Source organism: Mirounga angustirostris, unplaced genomic scaffold (assembly GCF_029215605.1).
Source record: "Mirounga angustirostris isolate CCGP_5_RB_7025 unplaced genomic scaffold, mMirAng1.0.hap1 SCAF_69, whole genome shotgun sequence".
In the NCBI taxonomy this organism is placed as follows: domain Eukaryota; kingdom Metazoa; phylum Chordata; class Mammalia; order Carnivora; family Phocidae; genus Mirounga; species Mirounga angustirostris.
The window spans coordinates 5,829-29,268 of NW_026991777.1; the positions used below are offsets into that span (position 1 = coordinate 5,829).

Sequence of the window (23,440 nt, forward strand, 5' to 3'; positions counted from 1 at the left end):
AAGAATGGAGGGAGGGACAGGACATAAGGACCCACTATGCATCACCTCATGATAGATTATCTAAAATATAGCCAGACCTTTCATACTTACAGGATTCATATCCTGCTACCATCTGGATTGCTTGGACTTGACTTCAGTTCTCTGAGTTGGGTGATCTTGGATAAATGATTCAACTTCCTTCTATAAGTTAGTTTTCTTAGCTATAAAACACAGGTAATTAAAGTACGTAACTTGTGTGCTTGTGAAAGGATTAAGTCAGTAGATTCACATAAAGCACTTGGAAGAGTGTCTGGCAGAAAGGAAGTGCTCAATAAATGCTAGCTATTATAATTGTATTTTGTTTACCATAGTGGTAAGACAGGGTCTGTCCTCATCTTTTTCCTGAAGTTGCGTTACCTGAGGACTCCTCTAGTTATCCTAGACTACACATGTATCAGACTCAGGAAAGGTACTTGGGAAAGTGGAAGAAAAGCTATCTAAATAATAATAACAATAATTTATAATAACAAGAATATAGCAATAACAAGAATAATATATTAACAATAAACCAAAGCTTCAGTTGTATTATCTCCTGTAATCCTCACAAAAATTTTGTCACAAGTATTATCGTTACCTCCATTTTACAGGTGAGGGAAAAAATATCCTTACAGAATTCTTCTTAAATTGTCCAGATATTCCACCTCTAAAATATTTCTCTAGAACATGCGAGGCTGACACCTTTTACTTGCACATGTGCCTGTGAACTCTGCTTCTGGTAGATTGGTTGGACATTGTTGCTTCCTTAGACAATGCCATGACCTTCCACCTCTATGCTACAAGTAGTAAAGTTCTTTCATGTGTTCCAAGTGGACTTTTACCATATAAGAATCTGTTGAAACTCCGAAGAGGGTTTTTATTCTGTGCCTTCAGCAGGTTTAAGTGGAAAATGAATGGTGTTCAAAAGTCTGGGGCACCTTTTCCCAATAAAAATCATGTCTTTTCCTCACAGGATTGATCTGGCAGAAGCTGGCATGGAGAATGAGAGCTCACATTCCACACAGGCAAGTCAGTCATCCAAGCTACATTTGTCTATTCCATGTGTACCTGAGAGGGGGGGCAAGGAGGGAACACTACTGTCCCCAACTCAGGGTACCTTATCCTTCCTGTAAACATACTTTTAACTAATGGTTTCCAAAGTGGAATATGTGCACAAAATAGTCCCTTGGGGGTATAAGAAGAACTGTTAGAATGTCTACTTATATTGATTTTTTAATCTAAGAAAATACACTAAACTGTACTAAAATGTAACAAATAGATTGACACCAGCACCCTATCAGAAAGTTACAGGTCACTGTTGGTAGATTGAGGAAATGAAGGTCAACTGTTTCAAATTTACTCACCCTTTCTCTATGTAGGCAACACTCGGTACTGTGCTATCTAAGAAGAATTTCAGAAAAATTAACACTCAATATGTTCTTAAAAAGGAAAAGTGACTTTTTTAAATGAATGAGCAAATGTTTTTCAAAAGACAGTCATGCTGCTGAGACAGCATGTTTGTATCGATTATTTTTTTAAAAAAAACTTCATCTGTACAATTGAAAACAAACCTTGGAAACAAATTTTTCTAATCCATTTGTAATTTTTCTAAATTACAAATTAGTTCCAAAGGCAATTAAAAGATGGGAACAATTAATTCCAAACTAATAGAAAGATGTGTTTTCATATTTTTAAGAAATGGGCGAAAACTGCTTAAATCTTTGGTTTTAGATCCATTTGTTAAAACTATAAAAATACAGATAAATATAAATAAATAAGTCATTAATGGACTTCTTCCATTTGTATCCTCCTAAAAACAAAAACTTCAAAAACAAACCAAAAAACTCCCAAGTATTAAAATAAACTGAACTCAGTATCAGACTTTTAAATCATTTACAAATAATTAAACCAAATTTTTTTTAAAATGAGGCATATTAACCACATAAATTTTAATAGTTATTAATACATTTAGTGAACATAAAAATAAATTATTTTCTAGTGATATAACAAGAATCATTTTTAAAGATTTTATTTATTTATTCTAGAGAGAAAGAGAGCGAGCCTGAGTGGGGGGGAGGAACAGAGTGGGAGAGACTGGAGAGGGAGAGAGAATCTGGAGCAGACTCAGAGCTGAGCTGAGCTCAGAGCCAGAGGTGGGGGCTCGATCTCACAACCCTGAGATCATGACCTGAACTGAAACCAAGAGTCAGACGCTTAGCCTACTGGGCCACCCAGGTGCTCCAACAAGTATCATTTTTAAAAGAAACATTCATCTCGGGCGCCTGGGTGGCTCAGTTGGTTGGGCGACTGCCTTCGGCTCAGGCCATGATCCTGGAGTCCCTGGATCGAGCCCCGCATCGGGCTCCCTGCTCGGCCGGGAGTCTGCTTCTCCCTCTGACCCTCCCCCCTTTCATGTGCTCTCTCTCATTCTCTCTCTCTCAAATAAATAAATTAAAAAAAAAAAAAAACGAAAGAAACATTCATCTCATCTTTCTTTAATTTCTAACTTGTGTATGTTTTAAATATATACATATTTATTATGTTTAAATATAACATATATAAAATATAACATTTGAAATACCTATATATTTTAAATATATATAAATATATAGTATATACTACATGTACCTAATAGTCTGGAAAAGTTTATAATTTAGAGATAAATAAACCTATATTGGTGTATATTCATCATTTTTTCTATTCCTAATGGGATACACTATTTTAAACAAGATCTTTGAGAAAGAAAAGAGGAAGGTGTATACACATTTCCAGGGTCCTTCAAATAACCTTCCGTCAAGGTCCAGGGGGACCTGAGGCATTAAGTAATGGCCTGCCCTTCCCACACTCCTGATCTTTTTCCTCAGGCAGGCAGCCATCTGAGAGCAGCACAGAACTTTTTAAGTCCCTAAGACGCTTAACAGTGTTACAGTAGTATATTCGGCTGCCTTTAGGAGTTAAATATTATAATTTCTTATTAATTCAATGGAAACTAAAGATAACTCAAATTTAATAAGAATCTTAATGTAAAATTCCAAACCCCAAAAGGAACCCATCTCATCAATAACTCTTAATTATACAAACTCATAACCACACCTCACTTTTAAGAATATCCAAATTCTGTGAATACATTTTGAATATCTGAATGCTACGGCCTGCTGTTTCTCAGACAAGGGTCTGCAAGAATATTCTTGGAGATAAACAAATTAATGAAACTTCATTTCAAGTCTCCTTTTGATATGAATGTAACACGGGCTTAAAAAGGTATATTCTGGATCATCCAAAAGACAGCCTTACAACAGATAATTGCCATCTATTTCAGTGTGAAAAGTTAGCATCTTTATTTACAACTATACCGAAACTAAGCAATAATAAAAAGATACCATTTATTTTTTAATCCACTTGATCTCCAACACTAAACCAAAAACTCTAGGGTTCAGTAAGACGTTTTGTTGTCAGTTGATGTTAAACAGACTATGTACATTACTCAAGAATAAAAACCACTGTCATCATCAATTTTTAAGTGGGAAATCCCAGCAGAAATAATAGAATTAACGTGCATGACTGATCTGTAACCTGATAAATATGGCTTGACTACTATATTGTTTGAATGAGCTATAAACACAAGGCAGCTTATAAGAGAACAGTTCCAGTTGACAGAACCAAGTTTATCTAAATAGAAAAATATAAATTTAAAGTAAAGTGATTTTCCATGTTTTCACAAAGCTTTGTCTTCTCATGAGTGTTTTATAAGTTGGTATTCACAAATATTTGAGAAAGACCCAAATTTATGGTTTATTTTATTTTGTCTGTAGAACTCCTCAAAAAATATCTTTCTATTCACTCAGATACAATTTTGGTCTAATTATTAGTTGACAGATTTAGCAGAACTAATTCACCTTTACTTACATATGGGCAATAATAAAAATAACCCTATATACAGAATATTCAGAAACAACAAACAAAAAATGTATGATAGGCATAGAATGTTTGATGAGATTTAATATATAATTATAAAATCATTTAAGAAATTCAATCTATTTTTATTAATTTCATAGCAACCATGGCTTTTTCATTCTTCATAGAGGCTTTGTGTTGATAGTTTCTGTACCTGAAACTGTTCTAAGTTGTTTTGAGCTTCAATTACATTTCAAAATACACCGTGCTGTCAAATCCAACTGATTGCAGAACCCATTCTTCATATATATGTTACACACACACACACACACACACACACATTCCATCAGTCTGGGGATTAACTATGCATAAGACTATCACCTGCCTTTAAAATTATACCTTTGACACCTAATCCTGGTTGAGCCATGAAAAGACTTCTAAGTGATTATATGCCATTATCATAAGAGAATTATAATATCAAAACAAAATCATAACAAAACACAGTAATACTTTCTGATAAGAAACAGCCCATATTTTTCATTATAAGAACTTATGGAATTATTACTATGTTCTCAATAATATTTGGTTCTCAATAATATTTTCTCAATTTTTACTAAAGAAAAGATTATAATATCGTGTATATCAACTGGATCATTAAAAATTATAAATTACACCAGTATGGGGTTATATTTGTTCACTCTATTAAGCCATTGCTTATTAATACAATGTCATGATTCAAATGTGTTGTGCTATCTTTTTGAACATGTGGACCAACAATCAAAGAAAGTCCTTAGCGGGAAAGTATGTGAGGAAAATAGGTCTTTATGACAACATCCTTTTTTTTAAAAGAAAAAAGCAAATTCTGCAAACTGACATAATTAATAATTAATTTATTACCTATGTGCACAGTAATTTTTTTCAAAATTTAGTAAATGCACCTTATTAAAATTATCATAAACTATCCCTCTGCTTTAACAGATTTAGAACAAACTGCTTTATGTCAAGATGTTGGCCTCAAGAATAAAATAACACCTAGTGATCTGAAGGAAAACTTTCGTAAGTCTGCAAGAATAATGATTCAACTACCTAAAATGTTTCCTTTTTCCATGTAAAAAACAATATGTAAATTAAGTGTAAATATAGTGAGCATCCATATACTAAATGTTTATAATATATGAATTCTGTAGTATATCATGAACAATCTTTCATTCTGATGTATTTCACATATACCGATACCTTAGAAGCCACTAAAGACATTTTCCCTTAATTTTACTTTGAACTGAAGCACAAATTGAAACATATGCACTGAATTTTTGAAAGGTATTATTTCACGTGTAAATAGCGCCATCTTCTGGCGCAGTTGAAACAATTTGTGTATTAACATAAAATGCATTATGGATTGTAACTGCCGTTTTCTTGACAAGTTATATGTACAGTTTATTGAATAAAAACCCTTAATCTTGGGGCACCTGGGTAGCTTAGTCAGTTAGGGGTCCAACACTTGGTTTTGGCTCAGATCATGATCTTAGGATCCTGGGACTGAGCCCCATGTGGGGCTCCTCGCTCAGCATAGAGTCTGCTTGAGATTCTCTGTCCCTCTCCCTCTTCCCTTCCCACTCATGCTCCTCTCTCTCTCTCTAAAATAAATAAATAAATCTTAAAAAAAAAAAAAAACCTTAATCTAAAATCAGTTGATTTTTTAAAAACAAGAGCATTAATTAGCATGTCTTCAAATTGATAAAATTCAACAAGAGACTAAGTCAGAAACTCTAGATTCTACTATTAAATCTTCTAACTAGATATTGAATCTTAGACTAACCATGTATCCACTCAGGACCTCAGTTTCCTCAACTATAAGATTGTTCTACTAAGTCATTAATTAAGTTACTTTCAGTCTAAAATTCCATTTGATTCTAGCTTTAGAAATTTTCATTTCTGGTTTTAGCATCCTAATATTGAATTTAAGCCTGTTTATGACACACTTTTTCATAGTTATCTCTTTTGGTGATATGGGTTTGTTTGGTTATGCTCTCTGCTTGAATTTTCTTCAGAAATAAATCTTAATTTATATTTATACTTCTCACTGTCCAAATAGCTTTCCCCCAAATATTAGAAGGACTTCACTGAATTATAAATAAATCTAAACTCAAGTAACTGAAAACAAGTTTCTAAAAAACATTCTATAAAGATAAGATGGTTTAGATAAGATAGGTCAATGTCGAATGGAGCAATTAAAATTAATAGGAAAGACATCTCTCCAAAGCTTCTGGAAACTTAAGTGTTTATGTGATAAGTAAGAAATAAAATAGGCTGAGTTTGGGCAGTTCTTCCTAACATACCCATAGACTTCACCAACACTAGCCTGTAGTGCAGGCTTGCCACCTTGGATTTATCTGTACTACCAGTACATTCTTCTCCCTTTTAAGTCATCGATTCAATTCTTGCCTCCAAATAGCTTGCTCTCATATATATACATATGTATATGTATACCTTCTTTTTTTTTTTTTTTTAGTTTTTGATGTAGTGTTCCATGATTCATTATTCCAACTCTTTGGCATCCATCTAGTCCAGGTTCTCAACCTCCTAGGCCCTCCTGGGCCTGCAATACTAAAATATCCATTATGGTCTAATGCTTTTCTAAAAGTAATGTAAGGATCATTTGGGATGCTGGTTAAAACATGTCATCTCCTAGACCCCATAAAGTAGACCAGCACTGTCCAACAGAAATCTCACATGAGTCACACATGTAATTTTAAATGTTCTTGTAGTCAGATTAAAAAACTAAAATGAAACAAGTGAAATAAATCCAATACATGTGAAAATATCATTTCAATATGTAATCGATTGAAAGACATATCACTGTGATACTTTACATTCTTTTTTTTTTATACTAAGTCTTTGAAATCTGGTATTCTTATACTTGTAGCATATCTCAGTTCAGACAAGCACATTTCAAGTGCCTAAGAGCCACCTGTGGCTAGTGGCTATGGTACTGGACTGAATTAGATTTGGAGAAGGGAGAATAAAAGTCAGGAATCTACATATAGCAAAATACCCAAGTGATTCTTTCACACTCTCAAGTTTGAGGACCACCACTCGAGACCGTCCTATATACGATCCATTCTACAACCACTACTGAATTTACACTTGAAAAAAATACCCCTTTAATTATGTCAATTCTAAGAGCCTAGAAATCCCTGGTACGTCCAACTTATTTCAGATGGATATTCAAAGCTCCCAAAATGTGGCCTCACCTCATCCATCCAACCTGCTCTCCAATTTGAAAATGTCTTGGGTTCTTCCATGAAATTTTCCTAGGCAAGTATTCAAATGATCATTCATTCAACAAATATTGTTGGACTAGCCACTGTCATCATGGATCCTCCATGGTGACAAGGAAGATATAACACAAATCATGACGTAATTATTACAATGTCATTGTTTTCATTGTAAGAATGAAAACAATGCTCTGAAATAGTGTTCTGAGATGCTATGAGAATGCATAGGGCAGGATTTTATAGTCCGAGAGGTCAAAGAAAATTTCTAGAATACAGTTACATTTAAGTAAAAAAAAAAAGTATAAATATAATTAGCAATTTGAATGGATAGAAATTTCTAGGCAGAAAAAAGCACATTACGAAAAGCCCTGAGGTGGAAAAATGACTAAAGGAACGGGCAGATTAGGAAAGTAATCTGAAAGGCAGCCGAAGAGTTAGGCAGAAGCCAGATAAGGCCAAATTATGAGACTTCAATTTTTCTTTTTTTCAAGTATGCATATTTATTTATTTTTTTAAAGATTTTATTTATTTGACAGAGAGAGAGTGAGAGCAGGAACACAAGCAGGGGGAGTGGGAAAGGAAGAGGCAGGCCCCCCGCTGAGCAGGAAGCCCAATGGGGTTCCCATCCCAGGACCCTGGGATCATGACCTGAGCCGAAGGCAGACGCTGAAGACTGAGCAACCCAGGCGCCCCTCAAGTATGCATATTTAAACAAAACTAGATTACAAACTCCTCAAAAAGTACAGACTTGGTCTTCTAAACATAATTATTTCTTACATCTCACAGAGCACAAAAAAAATATTTAATACTTCTATATATGGAAAACATCTATTTTGCCAGCCTTTTAAGCTCTAGAATCTCCAAAATTATACTAACAATTATTTGTATCTTCAGGTAATTTCAAAACTATATTACCATGAAACTGAAGAAAGTCTTTCCTGAAGTGCTCTGTACTGACATAAAGTTCCTTAGAAAGAGAAACAATTTTTATTTGTAGTAAGGTGGGCATCATGCTCTACCAGTGTGATGCCAGAATTCTGATGCTAAGTTCCTGATGGAAGGAGTGAAAAGATGGTGATTCAAACACACAAACACACAGGTACAAGAGACTAAAGGATGTAAGGAAAATATTTTAGGATTACTCGGCCTATTACCTATGTTTTACTCTTCAAACTGATCAAAATCTGATATGTAACACTGTCATAAGCAGCATTCTAAGATGGCCACAAAATCCATGGCCTCTAAGGAGCACATCTTATATAAATAATCTCCTCTGCTTGAGTGTGGCCAGAACCTGTGAATATGATGGGATATCACTTCCCGGATTAAATTCATCAAAGAGGAAATTATCTGACTAGGTCTAACCTAATCAGATGAATCCTTAAAAGGGATCTCCATCAAGTCTGAGAGACTGAAAGTATGAGAAGGCCTATGGAAGAACTACCTGGCAAAGGCACAAAATTTGCCTCTGGCCAACAACTAGCAAAACCACCTCAGTCCAAGAAACAAGGATATTAATTCTGCCAACAACCAAGGGGCTTGGAAGAGAACCCCAGATCTTCGATGAGATTCCACTTGCAGACACCTTTATTTCAACCATGGGAGACTCTTAAGCAGAGCATCCAGCTATATCATAGGAACTCCTGATCTACATGACTAAGATAATGAATGGGTGTTATTTTAAACCATTAATTTGTGGTAATTTGTTAATAGAAAAATAAAACACGAATGCATTTCTCATATAATTCAATAGTATAGCTGGTACATAGTTTTTGAGACTTCATTTTACAAATAATTTTTCTAGCTGCTTTAAGAATAAAGTTGTTCCGTAATTGACATGAACAGTAATTGTGCCCTTTAGTACTTCTCATCCTAACAGGAAGTCAATGAGTTTGTGAGTCAAAATTCCCTGAAAAGTTCTTCAGGGTACGTGGGCCTTTTTGATGAATGAGATCTTATTCCTCATCGGCGTCTGTGGGTGCAGCGTACGCGCGGGGTAGACCAGGCCTAAGTTCGACTGCAGTCCCTGCCGCTCCAGACTGCCTCACAGCGGAACTGGGTGGAAATAGGCTGAGCCCAGGATAGACAAAAACACAGGACAAAAAAGGCCGCGGCTCATCCCTTTAAGCCTAACCCAATTTCTCAAGAAAAGCCGCGATTCCATAGAGTAATCAGGCTCTCTCAAGCTGTGGCTTGGCTACCGCGCACGCGGTTTCTTTACTGACTCCCAAAGCATCTAGGAAAAGTTTCAATCGCTAGTTTCAATCTAGGGATCACTGGGGCCACTTAAGATGCAGCTGACGGACAGTTCATATCACCTTGAAAACAGCTCTGAAACTGACAAATTGTGCTCCTTGGTCGCTCACTCCGCACGCCTACGGAGCGGCCATTAAAACCAGGTTTTGGGGCGCCTGGGTGGCTCAGTTGGTTAAAGCGACTGCCTTCGGCTCAGGTCATGATCCTGGACTCCCTGGATCGAGTCCCTCATCGGGCTCCCTGCTGGGCGGGGAGTCTGCTTCTCCCTCTGACCCTCCCCCCTATCATGTGCTCTCTCTCAAATAAATAAATAAAATCTTTTTTTTTTTTTTTAAGATTTTTATCCATTTATTTGACAGAGAGAGACAATGAGAGAGGAAACACAAGCAGGGGGAGTGGGACAGGGAGAAGCAGGCCCCCCGCAGAGCAGGGAGCCCGATGCGGGGCTCGATCCCAAGACCCTGGGACCACGACCTGAGCTGAAGGCAGACGCCCAACGACTGAGCCACCCAGGCGCCCCAATAAATAAAATCTTTAAAAAAACAAAAAAACACACCAGGTTTTGGCGTCTTCTTCCCTCAGGCCGGTCTAGTAGACCACAACTACACAGGCCCAGCCGGGACCCTGCGGAGCTTGACCACCCAGAACTGGGCGACCACGCCTACCCCCTGCGCCTGCGGACAGGCCAGCTCCGAAAAGCGCCCAGAGGACCTGCAGGCCCCGCCCCACGGGGCGGGGCCTAGAGGCTCATCGCGCCTGCGCCGAGGCCCGAGGGCGTGCTGCGCCGTTACTTTTGAAACGAGTGGCGGGGAACTGCTGTGGGCGTCTCTGCTGTCGCTCTCTGCCGGGGGGAAGCGCACTCCTTCGTCTGTAGGACTGGCCATGGCGCTGCAGCTCTCCCGGGAGCAAGGCATCACCCTGCGCGGGAGCGCCGAAATCGTGGCCGAGTTCTTCTGTAAGTCGTCCTCGCGCAGGCCGGAGGGCGGGGTGAACTGAGGCCAGGCCGCCCGGTAGGCCCGGGGCTCAGCCGCGGAGGCGGGGGAAGCGGGAGGGGGTGGAGGGGAGGCCGCGAGGCCGCGAATTAAGCTCTCTCTGCCCCAGCCTCCTGCCCGGCGGGAGAATCTAGGAAGAAGCGGATGCAGACGCCGCCTCCGGGCTCCTTGCTAATGGTGGAGCTTGAGGCCTAGGTGCTGCTGAGGCCTGCGGCGCGATGTAGCCCCTCCACCTGCAGCGTTGCTTTCAACTACAGAGCCAGGCACTTTCCGCCCGCCCCCAGCCTCCGCGACTTCAGACGGAGTAGGACCGGGGTGGGGGCCACGTATATTTTTAACAACCCCTCGGCCCCTCTTTGATTCTGGTATTGGCGGTGATGGACTAGAGTTAGGAAACGCCATTCCGGACCAGGACAGTTGTGCCTTCTGATAGGATCTGGCAGGACTTGTGAGGAGAAAAGGAGGAAAAAGAGGGAAAGGTTTGCTGAGAGCATTGCAGAGAACAGTTAATCAGTTGCTAACTGAGATGCAAAAGCCTATTTTGACACCCTCTAACCACATAATCTGAATTGGGACTTGGATTACAGTGAGTTGTAGTACTACTTTGACAGTAGATTAATGCAGTTTGGCGTTTTTCTCTTTTTTTGCCACAGAAATGCAGGTATCGTGTTCTCTCTTAATTAGAAGCAAGGTTTTAAGAATGTTTAATGCCACTTTTTACCTACTCTGCTTTCAGCAAAACACCCACAAACACGTTAAGGCATTTATGGTTTTATGCCATTAATGAAACGTAGCCACATCTAAATATGTTTTATTTTCCAGAGTTACAAAGTGATAATGACTTTTCTTTAACATTCCTTTTGTTTCCAGCATTTGGCATCAACAGCATTTTATATCAGCGTGGCATATATCCATCTGAAACCTTTACTAGAGTGCAGAAATATGGACTCACCTTGCTTGTAACAACTGATCCTGAGCTCATAAAATACCTAAATGATGTGGTGGAACAGCTGAAAGGTATTTAATTGTTGCAAACCATTTTGAGTTTTGCAGGCCTTGTAGAACCCATATTTTCTGGCATCTTGGTGGTCATTTTTCAGCTCTGTACAAAAAGGTATAAAACACTACAACCTCAAATATAGTGATTCTTAATTGGAAGGAAGCAAATAATATATAAATTGAAAGAAAGTCCACCCTTCCCATACTGCAGTTTGAGTGGGTTGAATATTTTGATATTAGGAATCTGATATGGCTTCACAAAACTGTCTCCATCAACTTCCTTAGAAATGATTTTTGCAGTTCATGTAGCCAGATGGAACAAGTTGGAATTTTCTGTCCTTATGATGGTGTTCACTATTGGAGAAAAATCCACTGTATATTTTTAACATATATTTTCTGTAACTGCCTAGAGTTTAAAGCCATCATTACTTAAAGGAAAATAAAATTGGATCCAACCTGGAAACTAAACTTAAAGAAAAGAACTACTAAGTAATAGAGCACCCAGTAGAGTTTTATTTTTTATATATTTCCATTTGTCTTTTTTAAAATCCTGCCTTTAATCAGTAAGCCTTTTCTATCTGAGCACTCACTGTTTTTCTTTAGCTCAAGAAATTACTATATTGAATCAATACTTGTTCTCCATCTATTCCTTTTTCCCCTCATATTTTTCTCTACTTAGGATTCCCACTTCTAATTTTTCTGTTGTAGGATGTTTCTCCCTAGCTCCCCATTTGATCTTCCAAAACTAGTTCCAAAAAACACTAGTCATCTTTTTTTCTTAATTCATGAGTCATATATATTTCTTTGTATCAAGTAGCTTTATTTTTAAAATTAGATTAATTGTTTTTTTTTTTTTTTATTCAGGGCTAAAAAGTAAGATTATTAGTAAGCAACTAATAATCTATGTCCTCTTAATTTGATGGAGAAGCAAGCCCCACCTAAGCTACTGGTTTTTGGGTTGTCTCCTTTAAGACTACACTGAGGATATTTCTTCACCTCGGATGTATGCAGACCTTCCTATTTAATTTCTCCCTTTTATTTTAGTTAAAATGGAGGAATTGCTCTTCTTAGAGGCAAATTGTTCAATCTGAATCCCCATTCCTCTAGCCTTAAGGATTTTATCCTAGTTCTTCTCTGGTATTTTTGATTTCTTTGTTTTGATCTCTCTTCAGTTTTAAAAGAAAAAAATTTCCACCCACCCCAAATCCTTAAGTTACTACCCAATTTCTTCCTTTTCAGAGCTAAATTGAGAAAAATCGATATATGTCAAGAAAAAGTTGATACATACGACAGCCCGTGTCTAGCAAGTGGCTATTTTTGTACTGCCTGCAAACTAAGAATGTTTTCAGATTTTTTTTTTTTTTTTAAGATTTTATTTATTTGAGAGAGAGAATGAGATAGAGCATGAGAGGGGGGAGGGTCAGAGGGAGAAGCAGACTCCCTGCTGAGCAGGGAGCCCGATGCGGGACTCGATCCCGGGACTCCAGGATCATGACCTGAGCCGAAGGCAGTCGCTTAACCAACTGAGCCACCCAGGTGCCCTGTTTTCAGATTTTTAAAGGGCTGTTTTTTAAAGACTATGCAACAGAGACCTAGGTGGCCCACAAGCCCTAAATATTACAAAATTGTTTTGTCTCTTAAAAAAAGAAAAAAAACCACTACAGATTCCTGAGTATACTATCCCAATTTCCAAGATTAATTCAGGGCTTGTCCTGAGGCCCTCTTCTCACTATAATCTCTCTCTAGGATGATCTCTGACATGTACATAGCTTCACTAACAACCTTGGTGTAGTTGACTCACAACTGTACATCCAACCCAATTCTCCTAATTGTGCTCATATATTTCGTGGCTCCGTTGATATCTTCATCTGGCTATCGCAGTGATACCTGAAAACTAAACTTAAGGCGCTCCTGGCTGGCTCAGTCAATGGAGCATGCAACTCTTGATCTCGAGATATGAAGTTGCAGCCCCATGTTGGGTGTGGAGATTACTTAAAAATAAAATCTTAAAACTTAAGCATCATCTCCCATTTGCATTCTTTTTCTCAGTGAATGGATCAGCCATCCAACTAGTGATATAAACTAGGAAGTTGGGAGCTATCTCAGTCTTTCTTCTTGCTTACTCATAAGTAGTCAATAAATCCTAACAGTTTGAACCATGAAATCTCTTGAATCTATCTACTGATCCATCTCTACCAGCTTATCCTTCTCTAAGCCTTCATTACCTCTTGCTTGAATTGCTAATTAATTGGTGTCTCTAGATCCCCTCTTTACCTCTACTCTACTTTCCACATCACAGCCAGAAGGATAGTTCTGAAATACAAATTTAATTACATCATACCATACTTCAAATACAGTAATGACTTCCCTGGTTCTTGAAGTGTAACTTCTTTAATTTGGCCCATATGGCCTTGCATGGTCTGACCCCTGTGTATCGTACACAAACTGACCTTGTTCATTCTCCCCTTTCTTTACTGCAGTTGTATTACCCTTCTTTCAATCCTCTGGTCAGATGCTCTTCCCTTTTCAATATTTAAGACCTGTACCCTTTTCTGTATCATTTTGCATATTTAATGATAATTTATTTGTAGAACTGAAGTCAAGTGAGAACTCCCTGAGTGAGTCCAGTTTTCCTCTCTTATGCTCTCATTGCGTCACATACTGCACCTTCATAGCGTTTATCACAATTATAATCTTATATTTATCGGTGCAGTGATTAGATTAATGGCCATCTCCTGCATCTTACTTGGATTAGGGTGTACTTCATGTTTTCTACTCTGTCTTCAGCACTCAGTACTATATCTGGTACAAATACTGAGAATTTGAAAACAGGAGCTAGGTTATTGTGGGGCAGGTTTTCTGTACAGGTTGGCAGAGTTCCGAAATACTAGCGGTAGGAATTTGCTGAGGATAGAAAGTGAGACCTGGGAAGAGAGTTGTTTTGTAATGCAGTGAAACAAAAAAGATTCCTTGTTATGTATTGCAGATTGGTTATACACGTGTTCAGTTCAGAAACTGGTGGTTGTCATCTCAAATATTGAAAGTGGTGAGGTCCTTGAAAGGTGGCAATTTGGTATTGAGTGTGACAAGACTGCAAAAGATGACAGGTAAGTATGAAGTAAATTGCTTCCATTTTTACAGATCTTTTTCCAAAACTGTTTTCTTTTACTAGATGAGTTCTACTTATATTGAACTAGTTTCACATAAAGTAGTTTGTTTCTAAGTATGTTAGATGTGATCTTTAATCTCCTGTGGAGAAGGATTGGGCTCACAAATTGTGCTCACGAAAGAATTTTGCCTATCACGGACTTTTAACATAATTGCGCTTAGGCTAAATCCATAAATTTCAAACTTTAGTGTTTATGATGCTATATGTAAAGCTACCATGGTGTCCGTCCTAGGTGGGCCATTTCATGAATTGTAGAAAGGTACTTTTAACCATGAAGTATTATCCTAGACTTTCTCCCAGCTTACTGTGCAGCTCTACTGTATTTCATTTAATGCTACAAACTTCTTAGACATTCCCTTTTTTTTTTTTTTAGGATTTTATTTATTTATTTAATAGAGCATGCGAGAGAGGGAACATAAACGGGGAGTGGGAGAGGGAGAAGCAGGCTTCCCGCCAAGCAGGGAGCCCGATGTGGGGCTCAATCCCAGGACCCGGGAATCATGACCTGAGCCAAAGGCAGTCGCTTAACTAACTGAGCCACCCAGGCGCCCCTCCTTAGACATTAAACTGAAGTTTTTAGATTATCCGGATGGGAGATGCCCATCATTATATGCTAATTTCTAGCATTGTCCTAGGCATGCTTACCTGTAAACTCTGAACTATCTCTCATAATGAAATGATGGAGTTTGCTCCTGAAGCCTTTGGTCTGTTTTAGAAAATGTTTAATTATTAACGCCATACACGAGTAACATCTTATTTGAGGCAATAGGAAATTAGACATTTAGGCATTACTAAAAATGCCAAAATGATTATACCGATTCAATATTTTAGATACTGCTTGTTATCTTTATTTTAAGACATGCTGAAGCTTTCCTGACTTGAAGTACTTGGCAGGTTTTCTAGTCATCTGTTATTTAATGACCTGATACTAAGAACAACCCTAAAAAATGATTGGAAGGATAAATGAAATAATAGAGATACATATTGTGCCTACTAAGTTTCTTAAGGACATATATTTATTTTCATTTAAAAAAAAACTCCTTTTGAATGCATTACTTATTTGATTTTGGAAGCATTTAATCAGATAAATAATCTTACCTGTGTTTCAAATAACTTGTTAAAACTTAAAATGAATTAATTGGTTTCTTTGATAGTGCACCCAGAGAAAAGTCTCAGAAAGCTATCCAAGATGAAATCCGTTCAGTGATCAGACAGATCACAGCTACGGTGACATTTCTGCCACTATTGGAAGTTTCTTGTAAGTATTATACAACTTCACACTGGCTTAAATTTGTTGTGGAAAAGACTAAGCTACTACTTTAAGAATTAATGCGCTCATTAAGTTTTTTCTTAATTATAAATGTCATGTTATATGAATGAGAAAACTGTGATAAAGCTAAAGTAATGCTATTTGCATTTTATTTACAAGTGCTGAAAAGGAAAGGAATGAAAGTATTCTACAGTACTCACTCTTGAATCTTTTGATGTAATTTCTGTCATTATTTTTATTTTCTACACATTTCTATGTATATAATTAAGATTTATAGCTATAATTGTGTCTTTGTTTTCTTAGTTACTCCTTCATTCATCAGATATATCCTAAATACCTACTACATGCCAGATGCTGTTCTGGGCACTGGGATACAGCTGTCACAGAACCAAGGTATTATCTCTTCTATGGCTTAGATTCATGCTGTCTCATGATTAATTGTATACTTTCTGCAAATATTTTTAGTGGTTTTCTCTTTAAAAAAAAAAACTTGAGTTTTTCATAAAGTAAAAGGAGTACAGTATTTTCTGTACTAAAATTTCCATTGAGGAAAAGCAATTAGTTAATATAATTGATTAGAGATCAAGGTAAACTAGCTTTTCTGACACTATAGATGGTTCAAATGTGAAAGACACAGGAAGGGTGGTTGTACTTTAGAAAAAAATAATTGTACTTTAATGATCTTATCCCCAATTTAGGTTCATTTGATCTACTGATACATACAGACAAAGATTTGGTTGTACCTGAAAAATGGGAAGAGTCGGGACCACAGTTTATTACCAATTCTAAGGAAGTCCGTCCCTTCGTTCATTTACTACTACAATCCACAAAGTCAATAGCATGGTGGCCTACAAAATTCCTGTCAATGACTGAGGATAAGATAAGGACAGTGATGTACTTATAACTCTCAGATGTGGTTTTCCTGAAACCAAGTCAACTATAGTTGATACATTTTGTTTCACTGGTTAATTTTTAGATGGGGAAAACTTAACATTATACTTCTATTGAACTGTGCATAATTGTTCCATTTTTTGGTACCCGTATGACTTTATACAGGGTTGGTATAAATTATTGCACATTGTTCAGAAGGGAACTAGCAGATTACATCAGCATTGTTAATGTCAATTCCTTTAAAGGTGGTAACTGTAGATGGAAAGCTTTTGCCATAAAGCTAAATGCCTTCTTAAACCTTCTGGTCAAGTACCTTGATTCGGAATATAGGTAGGGAGATATTTAAATATAAAATACAGCAAAAGAAGTCCGAAAATTCAGAGTCTTTGTTTAGATCCTGAAATTATCTAATGATAATCTGTAAGTAATGAAATACTGCTCCTGTTAGGTCCTTTTGCCATTTATTTTATTTGTATATTTTCCGTATTAAAAGCATTTCCAATTATTTGATTTTAATTTATATAACTTGAACTTACAAAGCTATGTATATTGCCACTGTTTAAATTCCTGTGATACAGAACACTTAAACATTTTTTTTATGTTTTATAAAATCAAGCTTTAAATGATGTAATAAAGTTAAGTATGTATATTTTAATTTGTCTTAACATATTTTTATATTGGTGTGGTATTAACACAGTTAAATAGCAGGATGGATTCAGTATAGCAAATAATATCTTGTACCTACCAGGGCCTAAGAATACAAACTTGAGTCAGTCTGGAGGTGCTTTCAATTTAATGGACAAGCTTTGATTATACCCCTTTAATCTTATAACTGTGGACTTAAAATAAGCATCATTCTTTGTATAAAATAATACATGTCATTTGGAATTAATTCATTTTAGCATATGTTGGGCTGTAGAACTTTTCTATACTCCTAGCCTTATTGCTAGCCTAGTCTTCCTTATTTTGCCAAGGTCAGTTGAAGGCAGACTTCTAAAAAGTCTCTTCTAATCTCTGTTCTAAATCTTATCTCATTTTGTAATAATTAAGTGCTTAGTATCAGACACTGTTCTAAGCTCTTTATATGTATTAACTCGTTAATCTTCACTATAAAGTAAAAACACATAGCCTGTATCCATTCCTTCAAAAATTACAAAGTGAACACCTGTTAACGTGCCAAGTATTGGGATGAATGAAACAGGGTCCTGGCCTTTCTGAAGTTTGAGATATGAAGGAGAGGAAAATACATGGCAAGCTTCCAAGAAGTAACTACACGGATTTATCACATATGTATTTGTCTTTGTTATTTCACCTGAATGATCTGTTTGATCCTGTTGCCTGCTTGTTAAGAATAAAGGGCAATTCTCTCACTACAAGACAAGTGTAGGTCCCCGTATTTGATGATGGGTGTCGTGAATGCTGTTGCGAAAGCCCATTCCCTTGAGAGTTGAAGCTATCTAATTTTAGAGGTCCACCCACAACTCTTGCCTGAATAAGAAAAGTAGTTATGCAGAAATGGAAATGATTTTGAATTAGGTATGGTCAAGAGTCTGGTTTTCCAACATGAGATATAGTACAAAGTGGTCACTAGTAAGATTAAAACATTTGCATTCTTGGCTGTACATAACCTTCATAACATGACACATTAGGTTGAGAAAGAAAGCAGAAATGGAAGCTCAGTAAAAATATGGAGAGAGTTGAAAATTCTGGAACTACTTTTGGGACAAAAGTTTGAAATTCTTTTCAGAAAGCAGTAACTGCTTTAGGAAACACAATGCCTCTGCTAAATGGCCGGAAATAATGTGGTTCTTCCCCCACAAAAGCTCACTGGTAGCAACTTTCTTAATATATCATTGGTAATACTTAAATTTCTGTCATTTGTGTTTTTATTTACCAAATTAAATGACCCTAATATTATCACTTTTAATTTGTGATTTCTAACATTGCTAATTTCCCCCCCTTATAGATTATGTATCATTTAAGAAATACAAATACAAAGCTATGAGCTTTGTTGGTAAAGCTCAATTGGAAAAGCTTTGGCCTATGGCTCCAACTAAACTTGTCCTGCCTTCTTTCCTATACCTGAAGCTCACCTTAGGAGGGAGCTATTTAAACCAACAGGTTCAAGAATTGTGAATGACCGATGAGTACTGGGTGTTACGTGTAAGTGATGAATCACTAAATTCTCCTGAAACTAATATTACAGTACATGTTAATGAAGTAGAATTTAAATAAAGATTTGGAAGGAAAACAAAAAACAAAAACAAAACGTGCGTGACTTCCATACCATGTTAAACAGAGAAGCCAAGATTCCAAGAGAGTCTGATAGGCCTCTGATAGGCCTGGCCTGGACTCTGACTCGGTTTTGCTTACCGTAGGTACAGGAATGAAAACAACATGTTCCGATTGGGCCTGTCGAGGTCTGAAACAGAGCCCCAGATGGGACTGAACCACACCCGGTCTTCAGGACTCTTCTCCCAGTGTCATCAATTGGACAGAGAAGTCAAGCCTTGATGGGAATTTTACACAGAGGTATAACGATCTCATGTTTTAGTTGGCTTTTGCTTCATAGCAAACAACCATAGAATAACCGTAAGCACTTTTTTTTTTTTCCTGTAAGTCTGTGGATTATCTGGGGTGCTTGTTTTATTCTCATGCAAATCTGCAGGTCACATGTTTCATTCTACCATTGAAGGGGCAATAGCTAGCCAGGACTTTTAAAGCTTAGTTTCCAAACTTTGACACTGACATTTTTGCCCACATTCCACTGATTTTGGCCAAGTCTTGTGGCTGAGCCAAACTTCAGTGGGGCAGGGAAGTATACTCCTCCCATGGAGTTGGGGAAAGGGGTATGTGAAAATGTGATGAAAGTGATAATATTATTATTAGACAGGAAAGATCAGAATAGCTATAATGCCGCATTGTAACTCATTTTCCACCAGATGTCACTAATGCTGCAATATTCAAATTAAGGTGAACTTTTGACTTTAAAGGCTGTAATATTCAGCTTTTCTTATTGGAAATCAACAGTGGGATTTCTGGCTACAAAAATATAGACAACCAAGGAAGGAAATACAGCATCTGTAATTGGCTAAGCACTTCACATGAATTATTTAATTTAATTCTCATGCTTTAGTGCACAAGTAGAATTGCGGAATCAGCGGGCATGCAAACTGCACTACATTTTTTAGAGTTTAGATGGTCTCTTCTGTCCATGACCAAGGAAGCTCATCTGGCTCCTCAGCAAGCACATCAAAAGGAGTGTTTCTTCACCCGTTTCCTAATGGCTCTTACCTTTGACATCCTCTTAGCAATTGAGTGTCCAGAGCAAACTGGTTTTCATTTACTCCGCTTTACAAAACTCTACGTTTCTTTGGGTGCATTTGTATTTACACTTTCCTCAGATGACTTCCTGTAACTTATCCATATTGTGCAAAGAATAAATCAAGTGTGCATTTGTGAGCAGTTGTGAGACACTTGACCCACTAGTCAAAAGAATTGTTCGTTAAGTAACCTCAGTTACTCTTTAGGGAATTAATTTTTGGCTAAAGTTGTAAATAATAATTTCTTATTCTTTTTTTAATTAAATATGTGAAATTAGATTTTAAGTTATTTTGTTCAGTGTAACCGTGATAAAAATTTGTGTTGGAATAACTATGGAATAGAAATGCTGCTAAATTCCAAATTTTATGAGCTACATTTTCTAAGAACAGATCTTTAAAGATCTTTCCATTCATCACGAACATGGCTTTGAAAGCCAGCAGTATTAACTGATGCTTATTAAAAAAAATCTAGTTGGGAAAGCTACTTAAGCTTCATTAGAGTGGACAATGCTGTTCCAATCTGGCAAAAACACTGTAGCCTTAGCAACAAAACTATTAGAAAAGGCCTAGAGAGAAAAATGTCAAGAGTTGACCCTCTGATTACACAAGTCAGTTTATGTTACCATTTCACCTATTTTTGTGCTCTTACCATTTGATCTATTTTTATACTAGAGAAACATAATTTCATTTATTTGTATAAAGTCCATTGTCATCTGCGTTTATCTGCACCATTTTGTTATGTAAGCTTGTTTGCACAAAGGTACACATCCTATCAAAATCTTTATTGTTTTGGCATTTTATCTGTGCTGAAAAAGGCCTCTGAATATAAGCACGACCGCTCAGGCTCCACTTCCATGCAGGGGAAAGATGTCAAACCTCTTTAAAAGCTATCTAGATATGGACATGCCCAGTGGATACCTAGACATGGATGTGAATTTCTTTCTGAATGGCAGTCTCACTGACTCACACTCATTTCCTTTAATCCTCACAACAACCCTAGGAGGGTTATTGTTGCCATTTTACACACGTAAAGCCTGAGATTCAGGGAGCCTAGGTAATTTGCCCAACTTCAAACATCCAGAATCTGTCCCCAGGCCCGACCCCAAGGCCAATATTCTTTCTAGTATATCTCATTGCTTCTCAGAGACTAGGGAACAAAGGAGGGTGCCCCTGCTCCAGTGTGCACAGACTCAGCCAAAAAGACTAGACTGCTACATGACTCTAACCCCAAGTTGGGGAAGGAGAACTCAACAGTATTTGAGTATCAAGTTTCATTAATTTTTTAAAAAACACTTTTTCATAACAAGCGATCATTAGATGTTTATATACACACAGTATTTTGCTGTACGATAGCTGCATGCATCTTCTTCCATCAACAGTTTCTTCTCTCATTCTTTCACTTGTTTTTGTAACTACATGCTGTGTTGGAATTTGAACGAGTGAGAAAGAGGAGACAGAAGGCGATTGAGATGTATGTTATCATCCAAATCATGGGGTTCCCTAGCAAAGCTGGGTAGAGTGAGGCTTAGATCTCAAGCAGAAACAGGGTTTGCTACTACACCTCCAGAAATGAGCCGGGAATGGCCAGGCAACTGCAGGCATCCTCGCGCAAGCCCACTCCAACGTGGGAGCAAGAAGCCCTGCGTCCTGAACGCCAAGGGCACAATAAGAAAGCACTTGACTCGAACTCCTATAAGTCTTAGAAAGGTCTTTTCTCTGTTGCTTGGGATGGTGTGAGAGAGAAAGTGGAGAGAGGGGCCCCAAATCTCTGCCCAACACCACCTTCTGTCATCAGGATTGGAGTGGAGACCCGGAGAGTGGAGTAGCATGCATCCCTCTCGTTGAATATTTGCCAGCTTTTTAAGCTTTTTAGTGTATTACACTGTGCGTTCCACAGGCGTCCTGTGAGTTGCTTTAGGTAGCATGCTCACGGGCATTTTTTTTTTAATTTTAGTAGCTATGTATTTTAGTCTGTATTCAGAAAAACGTATAACATGTTCTAACACGTTACCATGAGCGAAGATTCTACAGTCCACTCTGAATATTTAAAGAAAAACCGATCAGTGTTTTGTATGGATGATGCAAATGTAGACAAGGGAAGAAGGCCGCGCACTCATGATGGAAGGCTGCGAAGCAGTGTCGTAGCCCATGGTGCTCCAGCCTCCGAAGGGAGCCAGGGCAGCAGTCCCCTTAGCGGAGCCGCGCCTGCTCCCGCTACTGCTGCGCTCACACACGCCTGAACTCGCCTCCTCCCCACAGAGTCCTTCGGGAACTGCTGAAGGGCATCTTGCTTTCTGCCCACAAAAGACTCCGGCCCCATGAGTCCGGTAGAACGCCATGCAGCGCCCTAGGCTGAAAGTTAACTCGCCGTTCCATTTCGTATCACTAATTACGTCCAGTCATGTTGTCCAAAGGGGCTCACCAGCCTTTGATGAAATGAGCACAGAGACTGTATCCACATGAAAATGTCCCAGATTTGAACACTAGGACACTCTTTGTTTATGACTCCACTTCCCCCCAAACTAAATCCCCTCACAAAAGCCCATAGAAATTAAAGTCCAAGTGCCTTCATTCTCAATCGTATACAGTTGGCTCAGTGTCAGCCAGAGGCTTTTACGCAGAGCCTGGGTTCCGGTAGCTGTAGCGGTGTCCGGGGATTTCACAGGAATGGGCGTAGCTTCTTCAGCCTCTTCAAAGTTGGTTCGAACCTCGAATTAGTTCTAGTCTCCAAGGGGTCAGCAGTCACCAAAGAAACTGCATCTCCCCTATAGAAGTTGTCACAAACAGGGGCGCCTGGGTGGCTCAGTTGGTTAAGCGACTGCCTTCGGCTCAGGTCATGATCCTGGAGTCCCGGGATCGAGTCCCGCATTGGGCTCCCTGCTCGGCAGGGAGTCTGCTTCTCCCTCTGACCCTCCCCCCTCTCATGTTCTCTCTCTCTTTCATTCTCTCTCTCAAATAAATAAATGAAATCTTTAAAAAAAAAAAAAAGTTGTCACAAACAAAACTGTGGTCCCCCAATTAAGTGACTAGGTCATGGCGTGGCAGGTAACTTAGTGCTCCCTCTATTGGAGACAGCGAGGACCTGGGAACTGTTGGGTTTCAGTCCCACGGCAAGCCAGCCAGAGGCACCCGCCTTGAGTCCACAGCCTGTGAGTCCGTATTCACTGAGCACACAGCGCCCAGCAACTGTTGTGCTTCCACAACGGCTTATGTTTAATATGTGTGTGTATTTCTTTGTGTTTGTTGTTGTTACTGTTTTGTTTTGGTGACTCGTGTGTAGTTATCTCCCATATATATTGCCTACTTTCAGGGAGTGACCTTTTCTTTTTTTTTTTTTTTCTTTCTATTAACAT

At 38.1% G+C, this 23,440-nt stretch overlaps 1 pseudogene; it reads left to right on the forward strand.

The window, feature by feature from the left end:
• The first annotated feature begins 978 nt into the window (after positions 1-978).
• On the forward strand, positions 979-22,348 carry LOC135363233 (mitotic spindle assembly checkpoint protein MAD2A-like; annotated as a pseudogene).
• Positions 22,349-23,440: the final 1,092 nt, after the last annotated feature.